The sequence below is a fragment of the Lethenteron reissneri genome, chromosome 6 (assembly GCF_015708825.2).
Source record: "Lethenteron reissneri isolate LAM-NWPU_2019-01 chromosome 6, ASM1570882v1, whole genome shotgun sequence".
NCBI lineage: Eukaryota > Metazoa > Chordata > Hyperoartia > Petromyzontiformes > Petromyzontidae > Lethenteron > Lethenteron reissneri.
Genome location: NC_083784.1, coordinates 5656171 through 5662595, shown reverse-complemented (window position 1 = coordinate 5662595; position 6425 = coordinate 5656171). Strand labels below are relative to the sequence as shown.

General features: G+C 47.7%; 1 protein-coding gene across 1 annotated transcript in view; it reads left to right on the top strand.

Annotated features, from left to right (window-relative positions):
• The first annotated feature begins 2747 nt into the window (after positions 1-2747).
• LOC133355132 (intersectin-1-like) overlaps positions 2748-6425 on the top strand; it is a 55634-nt gene continuing 51956 nt past the window's right edge. The window contains 1 exon segment of the mRNA XM_061572453.1: positions 2748-3004. The gene's annotated coding sequence lies outside the window, so the exon portion shown is untranslated.

Genomic DNA, 6425 nt, shown 5'->3' with positions numbered 1-6425 from the left:
TTAAGTTCCGCGTTATGCATTTTTAATTGGTCTCGATGTTACAGGTCCCGGTTTGAAATCGTGTTTGGCCAGAAGATGCGACAGGTTTTCGTCAGGCGGTTGTTGTGGAAGGTTGATAGGGGGAGCTCATGTCTATCTTGGCGGTTCTTCAACTTCCACTTTTGTAGAGTAACAATGATTTTACATTGCCGTTATATATTCGTACCTTTGTCTTTAAAATGTATTGGCCAGAATTGCAGATGTGTATCAGTTGGAAGAAGGTGTGTCTTGCCCTGTTTAGCCTTGGACTTGATGTCTTTTGATGTAGAATTTTCTTTGCGTATTACATCGCCACGGTATGTAAAACTATCAACCTGTTCCAGTGGTTTTTTTCCCTGATTGTTGCATTTGTTGCTGTATTTATTTTCATTTCTTGGGTCTTTTCTACATTTATCTGCAGGCCTAGTTGCTCAACAAACTGGCTCAACAGAGTTGTTTTCTCCAGCATATGGGTTTTGAAGAGAGCAGGGCTATGTCATCTGCGAAATCCTGATCTTCGAGCACTGATCCACTGGATTCCCCATAGCCATTGTCTACGCACACTCTGATCTGTCCGCTGCTGGATGAACGCTTGCCCATGCCGTTGCCATCCCTCAGGAACACACTCCCACTAGCTGCTGCACACACACGCTGATTACATCGCTCCATCTGCGTGTGGCCCTCCTACCTGGCTACCACTTTGGCGTCTTGATCGCCAGGCATTAATCCCTAACAGCGAAACGTCTTGCCCACGTCCACTTTTCTCATCAATGTTTCTCACTTTGCGTGGGCTCTAATTGAACGTGTCTATGGGACCTTTTTTGCCAATATCAAAACTGATGAAAAAAATAATAGGTTGTATCCTTTTTGTAAATAAAACAGGTGTTAACACCAAATAGATACATTTTTCAAGGCTGCATTAACCACACATGTTCGTGGCAAAACATGCATGTTTGTTTTTCAACAAGTATGTGTGGTTAATTCAATGTTTTGCCATGAGTAATTCACGTATTACATTGTCTCAGCATGCACAGATTGGAAACGTCCTACGTTTCGCGCCACACAAACACTCAACCTTGCAGAATCCACCTTCTAATTGTATTGCCAGTTGTACACCTTCAACAGATATCACGTGGTGTTCGGCAAACTTGTAAAATAAATTAGTTTCGCTCATTTAACCAGTCCACTATTGTTGCCTTTTTTACACGCTTTTATTTAACTCACTTCGTCTGTTGTATCTTCAAAAAATAAATCTTGTAACTCAATTTTTACACACTTCCCAATGTGATATCGACTGCAAACTTCGTATAGGTATGTCATACTGATGACAACACGATATTCTATCAGAAAATCCAAAACATATTTTTGTACTTTTTACACGCTTTTATTTAACTTACTGTATGTGTTGTATCCTCAAATCTTGTAACTCAATTTCACCCGTATTCCCAATGTATCGACCGCAAACTTGGTATAGCTATGTCATACTGATGACAATACTATATTCTATCATTAAAAAAAAAAATATATTTTTAAATAATCTTTCCCAAGACAATGTTTTCACCGTCAAAACACGACGTGTACCAAATTTGACGTATTCCAAAGCGGCCGTATACCGAGGTTTGACTATTTTCATAACGGATCTGGCCATAAATTATCGCGCGACAAGGGGTCTTATTACTGGGACATTTACAGCAGTAAAACAATGCAAATAATATTCTTGGTTCTTTCGGTAAAGTCACGTAGAAGGGAAGTAATAAAATAATAAAAATCAAACATAATAAATATAATAAATATTTTATTTTTATTATTTTATTACTTCCCTTCTACGTGACTTTACCGAAAGAACCAAGAAGATGAATGCCTGCAGTCACGAAAGCTTTAAATCGAAATTTAGTGCAAATACTGTAATCTCAATTGCATGTTTCTTAACGTGCTTGTGTGTGTGTATATTGTGTACGATTGTTGGAGCGGTAGTGTCGTAGTTAGCGCACTGCTCTACGAAGCCGGCCACGTGAGTTTGATTTCTGCTCACGGCCAACATCAGTGGCGATTGCCTGAAGCGGTCCTAGGCCCTCCCCTAGGTCTACTCAGCCTCAAATTAGTACCTGGTGCGATGTGTAAACATCACCACTGGGGAGACAAAGGTGGTCGGGCGTGGTGCTGGCTACCCACCCCCTCGTGTACCGTGCCAGCCTTTATATGTGCTACTCGCTAGCAGCACTTGCCCCTACAGTCTGTTAAGGCTACACGGGGGACCTTTGTCTTTGTGTGTGGCTGTCGGCTTCTGGGGTCAGTCTAAAGGTCCCAAGGCTTGCAGGCTGCGAGAGGGGTGGAAGGTCACCGTCATCGCTCGGTGGAGCTGCATCGGTGACGTCACGCTTGGTTGACACAAACACACACAAATGACGTCAGCTTTCAGAACTCGCGGTGACGTCATTTCAAAGCGTTGTATTGTGCACTTGTTGGGTGTGACGTCATCGTCCACTTTACTCTGCAAAGTTCGTGACGGCGCGCGGGCAAGCTGATTTCTTTGGTGACGTCATCGCGTCCGACTCGCCACGCCAATGCCCCCCCGCGGTCGGCGACTTGGCGTCACCGGGCGGAGAGCGACGTCATCGCGTGCTCGCCGCTAATGACGTCATCGCGCGTCTGGCAAGAGTTGACCTCATCGCGTGCTCGCCGCGAATGACGTCATCGCGCGGGCTGACACGAGTGACGTCATCGCGCGGGACGGCAACAGTTGACGTCACGGGACGGACGCCATCGCGGGCCGACCGGGTCGCAGAGAGGCAGAGAGGCCCAAGGGCCGCGTCCGCCTCAGGGCCTCCCCCCTCAACCACCGGCCCTCCTCCTGCCCTCCTCCTGCCCCTCGACTCTCTGGGCCACGCGCATCGGGAGGCACCGCGGGAGACGGACGGAGGGAGGCCGCTGAGGGAGGGAGACCGCCCTCCGCGCGCGCGGTCTCGGGGGAGCCGTCGACGGACAGGTGAAGGCGGTGCTCCGATGTTGGTGGGTCCCTGTCGGCTCCCTGGCACGGGGGCCAGTCAGGGGCATGTCGCGTCCTATTAAGGCTCATATTGCTGCCTCCACACCACACCCCCCCAACCTTGAGGCGGCCCCTGTGATGTTTCTGTCTCGGGCTCATTGCTACTCCCGAATGGAGCCCTGCCTCAGATCGCTATCGGCTCGCTCTCGCTGTGGGGTCGCTATGGCGGGGTGGGGGTGGTGATGGTGGTCATCATCGAGCCCTGGGAAGGCGCTGTGGGTTGCCAGCAGACCCCTGTCAGACCCCTGTGAGACCCCTGTGAGCCCTCTGTTGGGTCTCCCCGCGTTGACACTCGCCCCGAGGCTTCATTTCAGGCGGTGCACGTCCACGTATGCAGGGCTCTGCCACGACGCCTCGCCTCTCTCCCCCCGCTCTCTCTCATCATCATCACCCTCTCTCATTATCACCCTCTCATCATCACCCTCTCTCATCATCATCCATCACCCTCTCATCATCATCACCCTCATCAGCATCATCATCACCCTCATCATCATCACCCTCTCATCATCACCCTCATCATCATCATCACCCTCTCATCATCACCCTCATCATCATCATCACCCTCTCATCATCATCACCCTCTCATCATCATCATCCTCTCTCATCATCATCACCCTCTCATCATCATCATCACCCTCTCTCATCATCATCATCACCACCTTCTCTCACTCCTTATTCTTTGGTTCTTTCGGTAAAGTCACGTATAAAGATAAAATAATACATTAATTTAATTTATTATTTTCATTTATTATTTTATCTTTATACGTGACTTTACCGAAAGAACCAAAGAATAATTCCTGCAGTCACGAAAGCTCCAAATTAAGTTCTCTCATTCCCTTCACGTCAATCCTCGTCTCTTCCCCCCCTCCTCCTCTCTCATCATCATCACCCTCATCATCACGACCCTCTCTCATCATCACCACCCTCTCTCATCATCATCACCATCCTCTCTCATCATCATCATCACCCTATCTCATCATCATCATCACCCTCTCTCATCATCATCATCACCCTCTCTCATTCCCTTCACGTGAGGAGGTCCTCTTCTCCACGAGGTTCTGAATCTTCCTTGCTCGATCCTTGATCAAGCCTCGTCTCTCCTCCTCCTCATCGTCTCTCCTCTCTCATCAATTCGCCTGGACACAGGCAACCCGGGGTGGGACGGGGGTCGTCTACTTAATCCGCAGTGACCTTGCACATCAACCACGTGACGTCACTGCTGTTAGTGATGTTAGTGATGTCACTGCTGTTGGTGATGTCACTGCTGTTGGTGATGTCACTGTTGTTAGTGATGTTAGTGATGTCACTGCTGTTGGTGATGTTACTACTGTTGGTGATGTTACTGCTGTTGGTGATGTCACTGCTGTTGGTGATGTCACTGTTGTTAGTGATGTTAGTGATGTCACTGCTGTTGGTGATGTTACTGCTGTTGGTGATGTCACTGCTGTTGATGATGTTACTGTTGTTAGTGATGTTAGTGATGTCACTACTGTTGGTGATGTTACTGCTGTTGGTGATGTCACTGCTGTTGATGATGTTACTGCTGTTGGTGATGTTACTGTGTGTTAGTGATGTTACTGCTGTTGATGATGTTACTGCTGTTGGTGATGTTACTGTGTGTTAGTGATGTCACTGCTGTTGATGATGTTACTGCTGTTGGTGATGTTACTGTGTGTTAGTGATGTCACTGCTGTTGGTGATGTTACTACTGTTGGTGATGTCACTGCTGTTGGTGATGTCACTGTTGTTAGTGATGTTAGTGATGTCACTGCTGTTGGTGATGTTACTGCTGTTGGTGATGTCACTGCTGTTGGTGATGTCACTGTTGTTAGTGATGTTAGTGATGTCACTACTGTTGGTGATGTTACTGCTGTTGGTGATGTCACTGCTGTTGATGATGTTACTGCTGTTGGTGATGTTACTGTGTGTTAGTGATGTTACTGCTGTTGGTGATGTCACTGCTGTTGGTGATGTTACGGCTGTTGGTGATGTCGCTGCTGTTGGTGATGTTACTGTGCGTTAGTGATGTTACTTCTGTTGGTGATGTCACAGCTGTTGGTGATGTCACTGCTGTTGGTGATGTTACTGTGTGTTAGTGATGTTACTACTGTTAGTGATGTCACTGCTGTTGGTGATGTCACTGCTGCTGGTGATGTCACTACTGTTAGTGATGTTACTGCTGCTGGTGATGTCACTGCTGTTGGTGATGTCACTGCTGTTGGCGATGTTACTGCTGTTGGTGATGTTACTGCTGTTGGTGATGTCACTGTTGTTGGTTATGTTAGTGATGTTGGTGATGTTAGTGATGTTGGTGATGTCACTGCTGTTGGTGATGTCACTGCTGTTGGTGATGTTACTGCTGTTGGTGATGTTACTGCTGTTGGTGATGTCACTGCTGTTGGTGATGTCACTGCTGTTGGTGATGTCACTGCTGTTGGTGATGTCACTGCTGTTGGTGATGTTACTGCTGTTGGTGATGTTACTGCTGATGGTGATGTTACTGCTGTTGGTGATGTCACTGCTGTTGGTGATGTCATTGCTGTTGGTGATGTCACTGCTGTTGGTGATGTCACTGCTGTTGGTGATGTTGCTGCTGTTGGTGATGTCGCTGCTGTTGGTGATGTCGCTGCTGTTGGTGATGTCACTGCTGTTGGTGATGTCGCTGCTGTTGGTGATGTCGCTGCTGTTGGTGATGTCGCTGCTGTTGGTGATGTCGCTGCTGTTGGTGATGTCGCTGCTGTTGGTGATGTCACTGCTGTTGGTGATGTCGCTGCTGTTGGTGATGTCGCTGCTGTTGGTGATGTCGCTGCTGTTGGTGATGTCACTGCTGTTGGTGATATCACTGCTGTTGGTGATGTCACTGCTGTCAGTGCTGTCAGCATACTGTCATGTCGCTGTTGTCAGGACAGTGAGTGTCAGAGTGATTTATATTCACACTCAGAGCACTGTAGGTGGTGTCATGGTTCTTCGTCCACTTTCAAACGTAGCGGGACCAGTGTTGTGTCCACGCTGTGGTGATGATGTCAGTGTTGTCACGGGTTTCCTCTCAGTGCCATATCTCAGTGCTGTGGAGTGTGTTCAGTGCTGGCGATTGCTATAATGGCCTGTACTCTCGTTGTGTTGAAATTATTCTATGGTATTGTTCTCATAACTCTATTGGTATTTTAGTGCTGTCATTTATGGTGTGTTGGGTTCGGGTTAGCAGCGGTGCCGCCCTTGTTGGTTGTATTGTGCACTTTTTCTGCATTTCTTGCTGTCATGAACGTTGCTTGCTGAGTAATGTCCACGCCACTGCCTCTGTACTAATATCGGCTCTCTATGTTGTGCTGTCTCGACACGATCCTGCGCTGATGGCCTTGTG